The following is an 18,398-nucleotide window of genomic DNA, read 5'->3' on the forward strand; positions in this document are numbered from 1 at the left end:
GCAGAAGAAATTGTGCAAGGTGCGAGTTTGCACAAGTCACAGCAAGTTGCGTTGATGGAGCTGGCTTGATAGCAGTGATAGCCACAGCCGGTGTGTTTACATGACCTTCATTAGGGATATTCAAGTACACAGGAATTATTTTACTTGTGCCCTTGACCAAGGACCTAACTGTTCTTCCTGTTCTCATAGAAACTAACCCTGGAAGGACAACTTCGGACAGATACAACATTTTAAGAGTGCTGTTAGCACTGTCCCTTAAACGCTGAGACTTGTTCATAACCTTGCAGTGAGAACTCATAAGCCAGTTCTGCAGGTTTTTGGCGTGATCCACTTGGAGAGAAGCATTTTTATGCTGATTTTTAAAAATGTGTGCTTATTGACTAGCATCTATGACATTCCTAAGATGACCCATTTTCCACAGTAGTTTTTTTAAAAAAAAATTCTAAAGTGCAAGACAAACTTATATATGCATTTCCAAATATAAGCCTCTTAGTAAACAAAGATGTGAGGAAGTCCAGCTGAAGTTAAAGGGGCAGAGCAAGGGTTGGATCCAGCCAGCTTTCCCACTTGACCTCACCCAGTCCCCCTACTTTCACCAAGAGAAAAACCAAGACTCATTTACTGATCCAATATTCCACTTTCTGGTATTTGTAACACAAGTTGAGAGGTTGGTTCATCCTGTAGGTGAAGCATTTGCTGTGACTGCTGAAAAAACTGCGGTCATCAAGCCTTGCGTCTTGGAGAAGAGGACAAAAACCACTACAAGCAAATTGATGGAATGGTTACTCCCAACTATTTGTTCTATGAATCCCTTGTCTCCGCTCCCTTTGCTGGGCAAAATACAGAGAATTAGACCAGCTCAGATTAGCGCAGACATGTTCATTATAGAAAGAAAGTATTAATTCTATTCACACCAATTACTGTGTGGTAGAGAGCAGCTGTGAGCTCTGAATAGTTTGTGTTTGTACAACATATACAAAGGGAGATTATCTAAACGGGAGCTCTGCCCACATTTTACTCCTCCTTTACTGGGGTGAAAAGATTCACAGAGGGACATGGCTCTTAGGCCTTTCTCCTGCTAAGGGTCGGTAGACCTCCCAACTGCCCTTGGAAGGATCTAACAGAAGAGCTAGCACACTATAATACTGAAGGCATGCCTGAATGGGCTTTTTTCTGGAATTGATTCAGGTCTGGCAAGCCACACAGTATATAGTAATAGGATTCAAGGAGGCATCATAGTTCTATCTCATGGCTGGTAAGGAGGTACACCTAGGACATTTTAACCAGATTTCAGAGATAGATTTAAGGATCTGCTTTGACAGAACTCTGGATAAATTGGGCCTAGAACTTAACAGACCGCTGGATCCAGGATGTTCCATAATATCCCTGGACTGCAGTAGGTCATTCCTCTCATGTCAGTTGGGCAGTCCAAATATTGCTACCCTGAAACACCAGAGTCTTCTGTATAGACATGGAAGTTTCAATCACATAAACAGAAATGTGGGTTGAATGTTAAAGACATTCCTGCATTTGTGGCAAGGTCTAGTAGCCATTCCAAGCTCCATTTTCTAAGGAATCTTGAATTAGATGTGGACGTTGTGCAGAATAAGAATACTGGTTATGGATTTTGTAGGGAAGATCCATGAAACAGAAAAGATTAGGATCTCATTTCTTTGTCTTAAAAATTCATATAGATTTTAAATGCAGACGTAACTGTTGTGACTGAAACACAAAGTAGATTTCTTTCAGCAACTATTTAAAAGCACCAAAAATGGATTTCATGGGAAAATCTGACAGCCAAATCAAAATGTACTGGATTTTGTAGGCATGCTTATCATTCAACATGATCAGGGCTCACATCTTGATGGCAGGAGTGTAGTCACACTGCAGCATGGATTTTGTAGATGCTAAAAAATTGTTCTCACACATGTATTTTACGTGACATAGCATAGCATTAGAGTGTCATTCTCATACATTGACATGGAGCACTCACACAAAAAGGGGTATGGAATTTGGTCACATTTGGCAAAAAAAGGCCTTAAAACATCAAAAGAACAGTTATTTAACGCTTATCAGGGCAAATGTTGATCTTGCCTCTATGCATTTCACACACTTCTATGCGTGATACTCATAGTCCAGAAAAAGTAGCGAAGGTAGAGCAACAGAGAATGCCGCAAAATATCCTGGTGGTCTTGACTTACCAGATTCTGCTCTCCTGATCTGCCCAGGTACCAGAACTGTTTAAAACCAAAATGGACAAAGCTGGAGTTCGTACAAGAAGAGGTGATTGCTCTCGGAAGAGGAGGATTAAACGCTGTCCCTTTCCTCAGGTTTCAAAAGGGAACAAACCAAAGAGTTAGAAAGACAGAGATCAGGGCACTCTGTTAACTGTTTACTGCTCTGACTGTCCTTTGCTATGTAGATTGCTATTCTCAGGATTTCCTCCACCTGATTTCCTCCCTCTCACTTCTTTTCCTGGCATTGTTTAGTGTAGAGCCAGTTTGGTGTAGTGGTTAAGAGCGTGGGACTCTAATCTGGAGAACTGGGTTTGATTCCTCACTCCTCCACTTGAAGCCAACTGGGTGACCTTGGGCTAGTCACAGCTTCTAGCTCTCTCAGCCCCACCCACCTCACAGGGTGTTTTGTTGTGGGGAAAATAATAGTATAATTTGTAAACCACCCTGAGTGGGTGTTAAATCATCCTGAAGGGCGGTATATAAATCTAATGTTATTATAATATTATTGGTGTTGTTGTTGTTGTTCCAGGCAACACCTCTCTCCTTCTCCTCCCTCCATCTGGGCAGCATGGATGCAGGCCTTGTCCTGCCATCCATGTCCATCCTTAGACTAGATAAGTAGTTAGGATCTGTCTCTCCTCCTTTCCTATCAGAGAATGAAGTTCCTGCAATAAAGAACTCGAATTTCTTTTCTAAATATAAAGCAAGTATGATTTATTATTTTCATTCCTGCACGCATACCAGCCAGCAGAACCAGTTCTCAACCCCCTATAATCACGCGTCCTATGCCACATGATAGACTCTGCTAATGGCCCAAACATGGAATCTTTTAATTAGGTTTCTGGGGCTTACATAACGATTTATTTATCAATCGCCAAAGCACTAAACAACACATTAAGTGATCAGATCTCCCAACTTATTTTTTAACATTAAAAAGCAGCCATAAGTAGGCTGGGTGATTTGGATTTGGGCTGTGATGCTGGGGGAAGTGAGGTTTAACTACCCCTTTTCCTGCTAGAAATCCCTCCCTTGAACTGTTATTAGCCACAGCAGGGAAGAAAGACATCCCTCCTGTACCTAACCTTGTTACCAGAACTGCTTTTTATAATGGGGAAATTAGCTTTAGCAGTCTGTAACTAAAATTAGCGCGGATCTAACCAGTGTTTACGGAGGTCCCGATTCCAGACACTCTAGTGACAAAGAGGCAGACTACAAATAGGTTCAATAAACACGTGTATTTACTAATAGTGTGGCGTAAGCCTGAACTTGCACATACACACAAGAGAGCATACAAGGACTAAGAAATACAGAGTAAGAAATATAGAGACGTTTGCATTAGCAGGTTCCCAACGATGATAGGGGGAATACTCATTTATCCTGAAGCGGAGCAGAGACACAACAGCGGGGTGGTCCAATGCCAGCAATGGATCCACGGACAGCAAGGGGGTCTGGATAGGAATGGCCTGGGCACCATGCGGTCTGAGAGACCGGCTTAAATACCCCAAAACGTACCCTGGTGCTGGTGCTGTACTTGGTGGTTCTCACAGATTGAAACAAAGGCTCTAATGGGTTACTGAATGGCTTAGATGGGCCACTTTGGTAATCTGATTGTGATAAGTGACACCTCAGGAAGAGGGGACAAAAGAGGGAGGGGGAAATCCGAGTGGGCTGAAAGGATGTTCCAGCGGACAGGGCTTGTCCTGATGTCATCAGCTCTGGAATGCAGAGGTTTCTTTGAGATACATTCTCTAAGTGCTTGGGATGGTCGGCACTTAGTTCCTTCTCCGGGGCGGCTCCTAAGATATGCAGAGCAGGGCGAGGTACTCTCACTGCGGACGTGGTGTGCCCGCTTCTCCAAAACGGCTTCTCAAAGCAGGCTTCTTCCCTTGGTCTTCTGGCTGCCCAAGAACATGGATGCCGGCTGGGCATAGCTGGGGCTGGTTTGCAGGTTGCCCGGTAGCGAGGGCAAGCTCGGGGACCGGCCCGTGCGAGGCTCCAGGCGGGAACTGACCAGGGAGCGCCTAGCCAGGCTCGCTGGAGGTTTCCCCGGCAGGTGCCCGGCTGCTAGCAGCGGCTTGGGCCCAGATGAGGCAGGCTTCCATGGAGGCTGGGGGAACACTGTAAAACACAGTCCAAAGCAGGGAACAGGCACTGCCCGTGGCAGATGGCAATGCAGGCACGGGGCACACTTGTACTAAAGTCCAAACACACACTGGGAAGTCCAGATATAGGTCTGGGCAGGGCTGCCCAGGAAGACAGTCCTTTGTGCAGTTGTCCAGGCATGGAGTCAGGGAACTACACAGTCTATTGCAGCAGCAAGGTAATCAACAAGCAGACAGGAAACTGACACGTGTATTAGAGCACACACGTGCAGGGCAATCTTGGTGTAGCAGTAAAGCAGTGATGCAGGAAACTTTAACACAGTCCATGGCAGGCCTTAAAGCAGGAGAGGGGGCCTACTTGGCAACAACCTTTTCTCCTGCTAGGGATAATAGCAGCTCTCTGAGTCATAGCTCCAATACAAATTGGGAGCTTCCCTGGCTGCTTAAAATGTATAGGTCTGCCATATAGTGTATAATCTGAACCCAAGATATCCAGATCCTATGCCATGTTGAGCTTTAAAAAAAATTTAAATTTGAAATCATCAACCAGTGAACACACAATCACCCAGTGAGTTTCAAGGCAAATAGGAATTTGAACTTGGATCTCCTCAGTCCAGCACTCTACTACACTGAAGATAATACACTCTTTAATAAAACTTTGTCACACCACAGTTCTCTTTTAACACAGTAGCTGTGTGCCTTTCTCTTGTGGCAGAATTTTTTTAACCATACTTCAGTCTCAAAATGGAACACCTCTTTTGCTAGGAGAAACGTATTTTGATAAGGCAATCAAATAATCTGTCAAGGACTGAGAAATACCAAGTCATCAAGTTAAAAGGATGACTGTTTAAAAACAAGTGCTCTTATGGCAATACACACAAGCCCATTGTAATACAAGATGAACATAACCAGAAAGCAAACAGGACATACTTTTTAATGGAGCTCTTCATTATCTCACATAGCCTTTAATGGAGCAAACAGCGTGTGTCATAGCTGTTATCTTACCATAGACAGTTTGCACACACTGTAAAAATTGCTCTCCATTCTTTGCTTGAAAAGAGCATTGTTTTTAAAAGGTGCCATGGAGTGGAGGGCGTGCTGATTTATTGGCAATTAAATCTGAAGGATCTCTAGGCCCCCTCTTCAAAACAAAGTCTATCTGGGTAATTCAGCAAGGGAGATTACATAGCAAGCTGCCTCTCCTGATAGGCACCCATTCTCTCTGTTTGAGCTTTGCAGAAACAACCAGCTTGCCTTTATTGAAAAAAAAGCCAGTGCAGGTTCTAGCTGTAGTTTCTATAGAAACTAGCTTCTGGAGAATCCTTTTCCTGGCACCATGTCATTCAAGTAACCCCTGTATGCTTGCTGTGGAACTCTTGTGCATTGCAGAGGATTTGGGAGAATGGTTGAGAGTAATTTCTCAGGGTCAAGCCAGACAAGATGCTGGAAGATCTGTCAACAGAGCTCCAGTATGCTTTTAAATGGTAAATGAACAGTTGCGTATGGTGGCAGTGGTTGTGACTTGGACTGGGGTTGCAGTGCAGGGAGAAGAGTTTAGCCCATTGGTCTTGCACAAATCTTTGGACCTCAAGTTCCCACTTTAAAGTTGCTAATGTCCCCCACTGGGGAAAACATATTGCCTATAGATTTTCCCCAACAGGGTGGGAAGAGGTGTGAGGGGAAAGGGTTAAGCCTTCCCCCCACATCTTCCATCCAAATCAGGGCCCTACCGCTGCTGTTTAATAGTATAAAACACACTGGAAACCTCTTCAGATGTTATCCCATGTTGTGTCTAGTTTGACCCTGAGTTCTTACAAGATACTGGTCAGACGTCTTAGGGCCAAGCTACACATGACGAATGACACTTGAACAGCAAGTGTATTTCTCCCTGTTCACTTGCCCTCCACTCAATCCATTTGCCGTTCAAGTGTCATTCGTCATGTGTAGCTTGGCCCTCAGTCTCAACTATTGCTCTATGTAATTTAAGAGCACACTTTAAAGCACATTCCCTGCAGCTGCCCATTTTAGGTGTGACAGGTGGTGATAGGAAAGGTGTCTTTTAGGACAGCTTGTCCGCCGTTCTTGATGTCCTCACTGAGAAGCCCCTGATAAATCCTTCTAAGGAACCCTGGGGTTCTCTGGAATAGAGTTTGAAATCTACTTCTATTGATGGAAGAAACGGAGAGTTCACTTTTCATTGTCTATTTAAGAGTAGCAATTCCATGTTCTATAAGCTGCACAAATAGAATTAAAGAGGAAGTTTAAGCAGGGAGGGAAATGTATACGACTGTTACTAAAGAATCTGAGCATTCTTCTGGTACACCCTCCAGTATGGAAGTTTTCTCATCTAGGCAAAAAACCCTGCAAAACCCATCAAGCTTACCCCCTTCCTCAACACTAATGTGTCACCATGTTGTTTAGCTCTTTGAAGGATGTTCACCCTCATCATCACAGCCCTTGTGGACATGCATGTTTTGCTGTTGCAACATTAAGATGACGTACTGTCCCAGGGAGAAAGAAATAAAAAGTGCACAGCCAATCAACTGATCTTCCACCTGCCGTTACTCACCTCAGCTGAGGTACAGCGGATTCGCCTGGCTCCACAACAAAGACTTGCAGTACAGGGAGGGAAAGGATGATGATAGCCACCCCAGAACAACGTTATGTGTTAGAAAGATTGGAAGCAGCCTCCATGGAAATTGTAGTGTATTTCAGTATTTTATGTAAGCTGCCTTCAGGATCCTTTGGGATCAAAAGGTGAGGAGAAAAATCAATCAACCAAGCAAATAAATAAATAAGGTCAGGCTCTGCTATGCCCCCGCCATAGACAGCTATACCTGAATCTACACAAGAACAATACATGGGCATGTTTGCCTGCCTGCCAGACACTGAAGTACAGTAGGCAGAAGTTTCTGTTCTGAAGACTGGGCAAAGGCAGAAGGCCAAGCACCTAGAATTTATCTCAGATGTGGCCCAATCCAGAGGCCTATCAGCAGCAAGTGCCAATGTTACACACACTTTTTTGTGCTTAATGAAGTCTCTGAAGTAGTTCATATGGTTAGGCCCCACGGATTATGAAATTCCTTGTTCAACCTCATTGAGGAGGGCTGTGGCTTAGTGGCAGAGCATCTGCTATGCACGCAGAAGGTCCCAGATTCAATCCCTGGTATCTTCAGTTAGAAGATCTCTATTATTTACTAGAGCTATTTGCTCTGAAGGTAAAGTGAACAGACCAATTGTAATTCGTTTGCTGCAGTGTTCAGAAGTGACTGTTGTTTCCTATATCACATTATAACAGTGGAACACTTAAACGCAAACCCAGGGGACAGTAAACTGAGCGGCATGAACACCAGTGTTCTCAGACAGAGGTCCTATAAAGCCTAGAAGTATAACAATACAAAACCAGGGACAGCATAGAATAAACAGCCTACCATGTAAGCATTACATGAAGGGACCTGGTCATCCTTTATAGATGGTAAACCACTGGATTTATCTGCTCTCCCCTCAAAATTTCTGATTTCAAATTCAATGAAATCCAGAAAATAAAATGTTAGCAATGTATACATTGAGGACAGTGTCCTATGTGATTCCACAGTGATAATACATATCTATGATTAGGAGGACTCTGTATTATTCCCTTTTTACAAAATCTTAAAAGCATATATAAAAATACTGAACATAGCTTTATGGTTAAAACATCCCCAGGCCCACATTATTTTTCTATAATAGACACCATAATGGTACACTTTACAGAGGTTAATTTAATGTGTTAGCTTCTGTATTTTAAATTCAAGTCATACCTTCTACCACGAACCTCCCCTCATCCCAGTCTTCCTTCACTCCACTCCACCCACAAACTCTGGAACCTTACAATCTCACTACCAGCATGAGTTGAAAAAGTGACAAGTTTCTAGTCCCGTCTATTACCATGCCAATCATCTTTGCCAAAATCCAAAAAAGGGACACATGCATGTGCAAAAGAAGAGGGCATGTAGCTAGTGCTGGTTTGCCATGGACCAAGACAGAAGATACTTTGAAAACTAAACAGTGGTAAGTCTATTTGGCAGTATAAATAGACTTCTATTATAAATAAACTAGAAGTCAAAACTCCAGCTGTATCTGTTTTTTTTATAAGTATGTAGCCTTGGCTCCTGATTGTAGTACAAAAATTGCATTAAGGGATATCAAATTCATGCCAAATGGTCTGGAGCATGAATTCCCAGCTAACCTTATTGGCAATTTAGTTTTGTCATCCAGACCTCATATACATATATTTTGATAATTTAAACAAATTATAAACCACAAGTCCGTGCTAACTCCTGTTGGGAGAATTCCAATTACAAAGTTCTCATATTTAACTAGTAAACTGCTACCATCTCCCACATTAAGTCCAGTAATATACTTAATGTATGTTTTCTCTCCAACCCGTTGTTAGAAGTCAGATCCCTCCACCCATTGAGGGGCAGTTTATAGATATGAAATCATAAGCACCCTCCCTCAAATAACATAAGGCAATGCCTGGCTTAAAATGAAACAAAATGGATGCCAGCTGGGTAAGAGTCTGGGAAATATTTTAGGGAGTGAGAGCAGCTAACTGACTAATGGCCTCCTCCACTCCCCAGAGACACTTAATTTAGGACAATGGGTCTCCCAAGAAACTCCTAACTAATCTCATCCATGCTCGGCTTCACTTCTGCTCACCCATTAACCTAATCACTATTCACCAAACCTGGTAGCTTTTCCCAGCCAGTACTCACAGGATCATCAAGCACCATTTACACCCATTATCACCTCCAGAAAACCCATCAAGTTATTGTTTTGAGAGAGAAAACGTCTGCTTGCCCCAGGGAGCATTTTGCCCTATATCTGGAGCCCCTAGTCATTAGAAAGTGGGAGTGTATGTATGTGTGTTTGTGTGTTCTGGGACCCGTACATAACCCCCAATCCATTTGGGCCTTCTCTTCTTCTCCATGAAACACTAGTCATTTCGCTGCTGCCTCCATGGACCTCCTTTTCGAGGCTGGTAATTATAGCCTTCCCCTCTCCCCTCTCCTCCCTGATTTCCTTACTTAGCCTTATATGTGTTCTGAGTGTGTGGTTGTATGTTTGCCCTTTATTTTCTCTTTTAATAAAAACCTTTCCTGCTGAACATCTGGCTGGTTCATTTCGAGAGTTCTCTTTAGGGAAAAATCCTGGTAAACATTGGTGGAGAATCCCAGTTCCCCCCTCATGCTTTCTCTCCTTTAAGCTAATTTCCCCAACAATTTAGAAGACTGCCTATTTCAGTACCACCACGTGTTATTTTTTTCTTTGCACTTGTGTGTATTTAAACTCACCTATTTTGGACAGCATTTCATATACGAGATAGAGTGGACCCTAGACCATAAAAACCTATGACACAAATAAACATGTTAATCTTTAAAGTGTCATTGGATTCTCTCAAGGGATTCTCTCAAGTCTTACTCAAGGGAGTGTGTCCCTAACCAGCAGATACACATAACTAATCAGAGATCCTTTAACATCCTTTTTTTGCAACTTTTAATACAGCAGACCATGCCATCTTGTTGAGATGTTTGGCAGCAGAAGGGAATGTGCTTTTCATTGATTTAAACCATTCCTTGCGGCTCCAAAGGGGTGCCGTTGGAGACCAGTTATAATCAGTGTGGAATTCCACATGGCATAGTCCCATCTCCTGTGTCTGAAGAAGGGAGCTCTGATTTCCAACTAATTTTAGCCCAGAAGATGGTTCCCTACCTTGACTTGGTTGATCTGGCCACCAGGATCCAAGCCAATGATATATTGTGACTATTGTAATGCACTCTACATGAATCTGTCCTTGACTACCATATATAGTATACGTATGCTGTAAACAGCCTCGACCACTAAATATGGTAGAGAGGTGGCATAAAAGTTAAATAAATAGTATGTATTATCTGTTTGTGGTACGTATTACCCTGCTCCCACTGTACTGTCTTCTACTTATGTAATAACATTTTCTGCATTGTTTAACATATGTCGAATACATTTTGCTTTATTTCAAATTTCTGTAATTGTACCCCAACAGCACTGTTTATTAGTCGTCACATCCTATGGATTGCAGTGACTTACCCTGTGTACTCCTTGAGTTTCAGTGAGAAATACAGACTATAAACAACTACTGCTACAGCTTTTGAGTACTCAAAATTCAACATGGTAAAATGATATTTCACTGTGGTAACCCAACCCACTTAATCTACTCTTTTGGCAAAGTATATATAACAGGTTAAAATATTTATTTATTTTATTATTTTATTCATTTGTGTTATTTATAGTCCGCCTTTCTCACTGAGACTCAAGGTGGATTACATAGTATGAGATTAGTACAATCAGTAGCAAGGACAAGGGCAGGCATTTTCATACAGTGTCAAGAACGACTCTTTTTGATTTTGCTACCACAGACTAACACGGCTAACTCCTCTGCATCTATGTCCATAAACAATGTCATAGGGTAAATGAATACAAGTTGACAAAGACATAGCATTAGCAAGGATCCAATATAAATGAAAAACACGAACAGCAGTTACCAAATTTTGCAGGCAAGCCCTCATTTTGTCTTTCCTCCCCATTCCCCATAAAGCAATCGAAAACCAATACTAACAGCGGTTATCACATTTTGCAGGCGAGCCCTCAAGTTTGTCTCCCACCTCGAGTAATGTAACCTTAACTTCTTCATGAAAGCAATAGTTGAATCAAACAGGACTTAACAGATTTCCCAAAGCTGCCATCGCATGCACGCTTCCTTAGAAGTCCCGCTGAAAACAACTGTTTACTTCCGAGTAAACCAGTACTATTTGAACGATAGGATATTGCAAAGTAGTTCAGCGGCCAGGGACTGCCCCGTTTTAACCTAATCGCAAGTCTTTTCTTGGTCGCAACTTTGTCGACACTAAGGGAGCAATCCTAGGCAGGTGTACTTGGAAATAAGTCTTATGTTATTCAATGGAGCTTACTCCCAGGAAAGTATCTCCAGGATCGCAGCCTAAGCGTAATATACTTTACAGATGATACGCTTCCCCCGCCCTTTAAGCAGGCGCGTTTGAACCGTCAAAGGAATGAGCCCCGAGTGGGAACTTTAAAATCGATTTCTAAAAATAATATTTTTTTAAAATTCGCCAGGTCTGTAAGCACGAGCCAAATCCACAAAATTTGCCGGTTCCTCCAGCAACCACAATACCAAGAGCTCGTGCGCACCCTCCCCTCTACTCTAAAATGGACTCGCCTGCTGTCTAGGCAGAAAAGCGAGGAAAAGGGGGCGGCTGGATTGCAACGGGGGGAGGAGAAAGTTGGTGTGCGCAGGAGGTTTTGCATGCAAGGGGAGAAGGCGGAGTTAGTAGCTTGGGCGCCTTGTTGCTATGGGGAGACTGCGAGAGAGGCGGCGGCGTTGTGCTGCTGCTGCTGCTGCTGCTGCGCAGGGCAGGGGAAACCAGAGGCAGCCGCAAGCGGCAGCAGCTGCTGATCTCTGACATATTTCCCCTTATTACTGCTGCTGCCATATTGTGGCCACCCCTTCCTCCCCCCTCCACAAGCTTCATGAGTACAGTGAGTTCGAACCTTTCCTTTATTAACTATCTCTGGGGGAAAGAGGGTGGGAAAGCAGGGGGACGAATTGCTCCTGTAACGTCTTCCCACCCTGGGCTTACATGGGATTTCGTGTCCTTTCTATATTGGGGCGGGGGGGGGGGGGTAAATTTAGTGTATGTCACAGCCGATTTCTTTCTCTCCCCGTGTGTGGCATTTCCTTCATTACAGTCTGGAACACCGAGGCTTCAGTTGTGGGTGTTTTAAAAAGGGGTGGAGGTTTGCTCCGGCTGAGGAACCGGTTTGGAGATGCTTTGCAAGATTGGAAGTGGTTGGGGATCCGGGGAAGGGTTAGGAATGTATTGTGTGTCGGGGGGTTCGGTACATTTTCTGGGATTTGCGCACACGTCTGAGTTGGACGGCTGCGTGTGCGCTTGGAAGGCAGGGAGCGAAGGTTGATTTCAGGGAGCGAAAATGTTTGGGAATTGGGAGGAGGAGAGAAGACTTTCTTTCCAAGGAAGAGGAAGTAGTTTTGCCAGTCGTGGAAGCGGAGGGCTTCTGCCCAAGCCAACGAAGGGCAATTCCGCGAGTGGTGGATGGAGATGGACGTGTGTGGATCGCGCGATCCGAATGGGACCGGCGAAACCAGGAAGTGGGACTGAGGAAACTGCACGGGGACGCGGCGAAGGGGTGTCGAGGAAGGGTCTTCGCTGCGTCTTGAGGAGGGACCAAATGGAACGGGGCTGAGACGGGAGGATTTCATCCCCTCGCATAGAAGAACGCAGTTCAGTGCGTAACGCGTGTGGATGGAAGGCAGCGACTGCCTTCTGTTCTATGGGCTGCTTTCTGTGTCTTTCAGGAGGGAAGGCTTTCCGGGACTTAGGCCGGGCTGGGGGGTGGGGAGAGGTTGCGGCTGAAAAGCTGCTGGCCGTGCTCGGATCTCTCTCGGCCATGCTTTTGTCCGATGACCTTTCTCCCCCCTGCGCCGGGGCTGGACTCCCAGGTCCCTCCGCCCGCTGAATTGGCTCTCCAAACAAGCTTTCTCTCCCCCCTTCCGGGCTTCTGCGTCTCCCTTCGGAGGGCCATGTGGCTGCCTCTGCCCTTCCTCCCCCCGCCCGCCTTTCATTATGCTCAGGGGGCTGGGAGTGCCGGAGCTGCCGCTGAATCTTGCGCGTACTTTTCGAAAGCGCTCCCTGATCTTCCTGAATTGATCAGCTCTTCTCCTTGAAGTTGCTTGGCACGACTGCCCCATCCCCCGCAGAGTTATCTTGCGGCCTTACTAAACAGAAATGAGTTGGCCCCACCCCCGGCACCCGCTCCTTCTGCACGGTTTCTACTACCACAGTCGGTTCTGTTTCTCTTCCCCTGTCTGGGTTGAGATTGTGACAGCCACGTGGCCGGCAAAGCCCGACGCGGGGAAGAGGCGGCCCCCAGGTCACTGGAGGCTCTGGCAGCGTGTGGCTGTGTCTAAGAAGCCCAACACAAAGGCAGACAAAGTGTGGACCTCCTCCTCCTCCATGGGAGCTTAAGAGGGGCCCCCTTCAGGCTCCGCTCTATTGCTTCAGTCCTGCCTCTCTCGTTGCAAACTATCAACCTCCAGCGTTGTACCCTAGAGAAAGGAAATGCAAATTTACACCGATTTGGGGGCTGTGGGGGGATTGTAGAGACTGGATTAAATAATAGTGCAGCCACACCATTTGGTAGTCACACAGCTGCAGACACACCAGTGTTGGTAGCAGAAGGTTGGACTAGATGGGGCTTTGATCTATTCCATAAAGATTGTTATGCTGGAAAGTCAACTCCACTGCAGCCATTGAGAGTTTAAAGAAAGAGCAACCTACTATTTTTAGTGGTCCAAATGTGAATGGGGAAGGGGAGGTTGCAGTGGATAATAGGAGGTAACAAAGCAATCTGAAGTGGTTTTTGCAAATGTGGAATAGTTGCCTGCTAAGGGGAAGAAAGGGATACTTTTTTTGCCTGCTCCAAAGGTTTTGCCTGCACCAAAGGTTTCATTTCTACAGACACAGGAGGTGTTTTTGTTTTAAATGTCTGTTGTTTTTAACTACATCATGTAGTGTGCTCTTTTTATTTTTCCAAATTTCAAGGGTTCAGGGTAGTATGCAGCAGTAATAAAAATATTGTCACACAACTTCAAAAACGTGCATTACTTCAAAATGAAGTTGCAAGACTACTTGCAGGAGTTGACTGGACAGAACATATTTCATCCGTGCTTAAAGAGCCTTGGTGATAGTTAATTTGGTTCCATTCGGGGTGTTGGTTCTTGCTTTTTAAATGTTTAAATGGTCTGGGACCAAGGTATCAAAAAAGGACAGCCTTTTCCCATATAAATCTGCCCAGTTCTACTTCATTAGAGCCCTGCTCCAATGGACCTCTGTTTCTTAAGAAGAGATGAGGCTGAGACAGGGCCTTTTCAGTTGTGATGCCCCATCTATGGAATGCCCTCCCTCAAAATCTGTGCTTGGCCTGAATCGACCTTTTGGCATCAGGTTAAGACCTGATTATCTGCTCAGGCTTTTTCTTAATATTTTTAGTATGTGTGCTTCTTTTCTATAGTACTGCAACTGATTTCTACACCTTAATATCAGTCTGATTTTTTAAAAATTCCTTTTTACTATAACTTATTTATCTATGGTAACTGCGGTTTTACTGTTGTGTTGGAACTGAATTTGGCTTGTTTTTAATCTTCTGATGGCTATTGGGTTTTAAAGATTTGCTTTATTGTATTCATAGCTGTATTTTGAAAACCTCCTTTAATTGATTTTAATCTTGATTGATTTTAATTGAGAACTATGGCATGTAAATGAATTAAATAGCTGTTAAAATGCAAAGTGCAATATAATAAAATCAGTAGATCAGAAACATCTTACTTTGAGATAAAATATACCCTCTCTGGTGAACTAAAAGCCTGTTTACAGAGATAATTTTCTTTACAAAAATGAAGTTTGCCTTTCTGATCTCTTCTGGGAGTCCTTTTTAGAGGCTGGGAACGTCTTCAGAAAATCACTTGCTTCAGGGGCCCTGTTGACTTCTGCAGGGCACGTATGGATAGAGGTGGTCCTTCAGGTATGTGGGCTTCACAGTGAAGGGCTTTAAAAATTATCAGTAGCAACTTGAGTTGAAGTGTGAAAGAAACTTGACAACCAATACAGCTGTTTTTAAATCAGCTTGAATATGTTCATTGGATAAGGCATTGATTAGACAAGGTAATAGGTGTCTTATTTATTTATTTTATTACATTTCTAGACCGCCCTCCCCGTCGGATGGGCTCAGGGCGGTATAACAACATACAATTTATAACATACAATTTAAAACAATAAAAATATTATAAATAAACATTTAAAACATTATTCTATGTGCAATAAAATTTCTCAAATGGCGAGTATAAATATTAAAATTCAGCATTTTAGGCACAAGGCTTGGCTCTTACATAATGACCTGCGTCACACTTTATGAGCTCCTGCCTGGGTGGTGGATGGTCTTCAGTGGTATGGCCGGCAAGAGGGCAGCCTAGCCCCCACCAAATGCCTGGCGGAACATCTCCATCTTGCAAGCCCGGCAGAAAGATAAATCCTGCTGGGCCCTAGTCTCCTCAGACAGAGAGTTCCACCAGATCAGAGCCAGGACTGAAAAGGCCCTGGCTCTGGTAGAGGCCAGCCAGACCTCCCTGGGGGGACCATCAGCAACTGCTTATAGCTGATCGAAGTGACCTCTGGGGAACATATGGGGAGAGGTGGTCCCGAAGGTATGCTGGATCCAGTCCGCATAGGGCTTTATAGGTCAACACCAAAACCTTGAACCGGACCTGGTACTCAACTGGTAACCAGTGCAGTTGACGGAGGATGGGTGTTATATGTACCATGATTGGAGCTCTGGCAACCACTCGTGCAGCTGCATTCTGAACCAGCTGCAGTTTCCAGATCAAGCCCAAGGGAAGCCCCACATAGAGCGAGTTACAGTAGTCTAATCTGGAGGTGACCGTTGCCTGGATCACTGTCATAAGGTCATGGGTCGACAAGTAAGGGACAAGTTGCTGAGCCTGTCTTCGGTAGAAAAATGAGGATCGAACAACCGCTGCGACCTGTGCCTCCATAGACAGGGAAGTATCCAGGACCACCCCCAGACTCTCGACACTGGCGTAAGCGACGCTCCATCGAGAGCAGGGAGCCGGAGTCCCGCACTCATGGATCCTAGCCCCACATGCAGGACCTCTGTCTTCATGGGATTCAGTCTCAGCCGACTCTGCTTCAATCATCTAATCACAGCCTCAAAGGCATGTTCCAGGACATCTGGGGCAGAGCCAGATGTCCTGGATGTCTTGTGAATCATAGGTAAAAAATAAGCATACACCTATAACAAACATATGGGAGAGTAGGGAATTTTGCAGGGAATGTGCATTTCTTTAGTTACAACACATTTTGAATTTTAAAGATGTATTTTGGAATGGTTAGTGGCATAATTTTTAGGTGCCATCTACTTGTCCCTTGGAATACTATTAAAGTAAACATTTTCTCATGTTGCAAAAGGGAATTTGGGTTTAGAGGGAGTGACTCCTTGAAGGTTACAAAAGGAGACTATGGCTGAACATTGGTTATGCCCCCTGCTTCCTTTAAGCTTTAAGTGTTGTGTTCACAACTTACATTCTGCTCTGACATGGATAACCCAGGCAAGCCTGATCTTGGAAGCTAAGCAGGATCAGCGTTGGTTAGCAATTGCATGGGAGGCCTCCAAAGAAGAACAGGGTTGCAGAGGCAGGAAATGGCAAACCACCTCTGATAGTCTTCTGCCTTGAATACCCCAGCAGGGGTCGCCGTAAGTCAGCTATGACTTGAAAACACTTTCCACCATCACCACCAATTTATATACAATCTTAATGAAGCTGGCCATGTTTGTGGAAGCAGAAGGAAACATTCCAAGGAATTACTCAAGCTCTAAACCATTGACTGAAGCGTGAGTCTTAATTCCAATATGAGGATGTCCTGTGTTTGTTTCAAAAGTAAAGCGGTGGTAAACTGCTAGTATGAACACCTGTTCTGTGATTCAGTTCAGACTCATCACATTCACAGAGAGACTCTTGGAATAAGCAGAGGAACCTGCTTCATGCTTAATCAAACCATCTAGCTCTGTGTTGTCTTCTGGATTTGGCAGTAACTCTCAAAGAATTCCAGGCAGAGCCACAGATCTTTTCCTTTACTTGCTTCCTAAAACCCTTTAAGTATAGATGCAAGAGATTAAACCTGGTTCTGTAGTCTCCCAAGAGATTAACGTCCATAGAACTGGAAAAATATTTGGATTGAGTGGAATATGTGGGAAAACTAAAAGGAAGTTACAGAGACAATCCATTTGGACCGAGGTTTCAACAGGTGTAGTTCATTCTTCTGTCAATGAGTGGTTAGCTTTGTCTGATTTGTGCCCATGCTGTACTATGCTGTTTTGGGTTTGGGTTTTTTTTTTGCATTTGTAAGTATTAGTAATTCCAGAGAGAGAGCCATCTTGCATCAAAACTAAACAGGAGTCCAGTGGCACCTTGAAGGCTAACACTATTCTAGCATGACCGCTCCTGAGTCCAAGCTTGCTTCATCAGATGCATGGAGCTTGGATGAGCACTCTGCATCGGATGAAATAACTCATGAAAGGTTGTATTGGAATAAATCTTGGCTGAAAGCAAACAAATTGAAACTGAACCTAGACAAAATGGAAGTGATGCTGGTTGGGAAGGCAGAGGTCTTGAAGGACACTGTAACTCCCTGCAATCGATGGAGTTTGTCTGACCCTTGTAGACTCAGTTAAGAGTCTTGGGGTTTTACTGGATCTAGTGCTACAGCTAAAAAGGCAAGTTAAGGCAACTGCAAAAAATGCCTTCTACAAACTCAAGTTTAGCCTGGAAGATGGTCCCCTACCTCAACATGGCCTATCTGGCTACCTGGATCCATGCCCATAGTAGCATCAGACTTGTCTACTGTAATGCACCGTACATAGATCTCCCCTCTAAGAGAACTTGGAGAACACTGCAGCTCAGGAGGGAGGAGGAACATGAATCATTCTCCCATTCTGCAATCCCTCTACTGGCTGTCTATCAGCTACTGGGCTCAATTCAAGGAATTGGCATCACATATAAAGTTCTTCATGGCCTTGGTCCATCATATCTACAGGACTGCCTCTGTCCTACGGCAGTTTTGCTTATCTGAACAGGGCCTTCTGCAGGTACCACGTTGCATATGGACAGAATTAACAGCTGCCTATACATGTGTCTACTCTGTGTTGTCCCCCATCTTATGGAATGGCTTACCTGAAGAGATTAGGGAAGCTCTTACTCCCCTAGCTTTCCGCAATCTATGCCAAGCTGAATTATTCAAGAGGGCCTTTTTTCTCAGATAGGAGGGCTGTACTGTAAGGAACTGGTCTCAAAGAGGTGCATCAGTAAAGAGATGATAGCCTTCACTACTATGTACTGTCTGTTGTTCTACATATGATCCTACTGGGT

At 44.2% G+C, this 18,398-nt stretch overlaps 1 protein-coding gene across 1 annotated transcript in view; it reads left to right on the top strand.

Annotated features, from left to right (window-relative positions):
* The first annotated feature begins 11,810 nt into the window (after positions 1–11,810).
* Positions 11,811–18,398, top strand: part of FOXN2 (forkhead box N2) — a 69,647-nt gene continuing 63,059 nt past the window's right edge. Inside the window, exon 1 of the mRNA XM_054985781.1 lies at positions 11,811–11,917. The gene's annotated coding sequence lies outside the window, so the exon portion shown is untranslated. The remainder of the gene's footprint in view (positions 11,918–18,398) is intronic.

This window comes from Eublepharis macularius, chromosome 1 (assembly GCF_028583425.1).
Source record: "Eublepharis macularius isolate TG4126 chromosome 1, MPM_Emac_v1.0, whole genome shotgun sequence".
Lineage (NCBI taxonomy): Eukaryota > Metazoa > Chordata > Lepidosauria > Squamata > Eublepharidae > Eublepharis > Eublepharis macularius.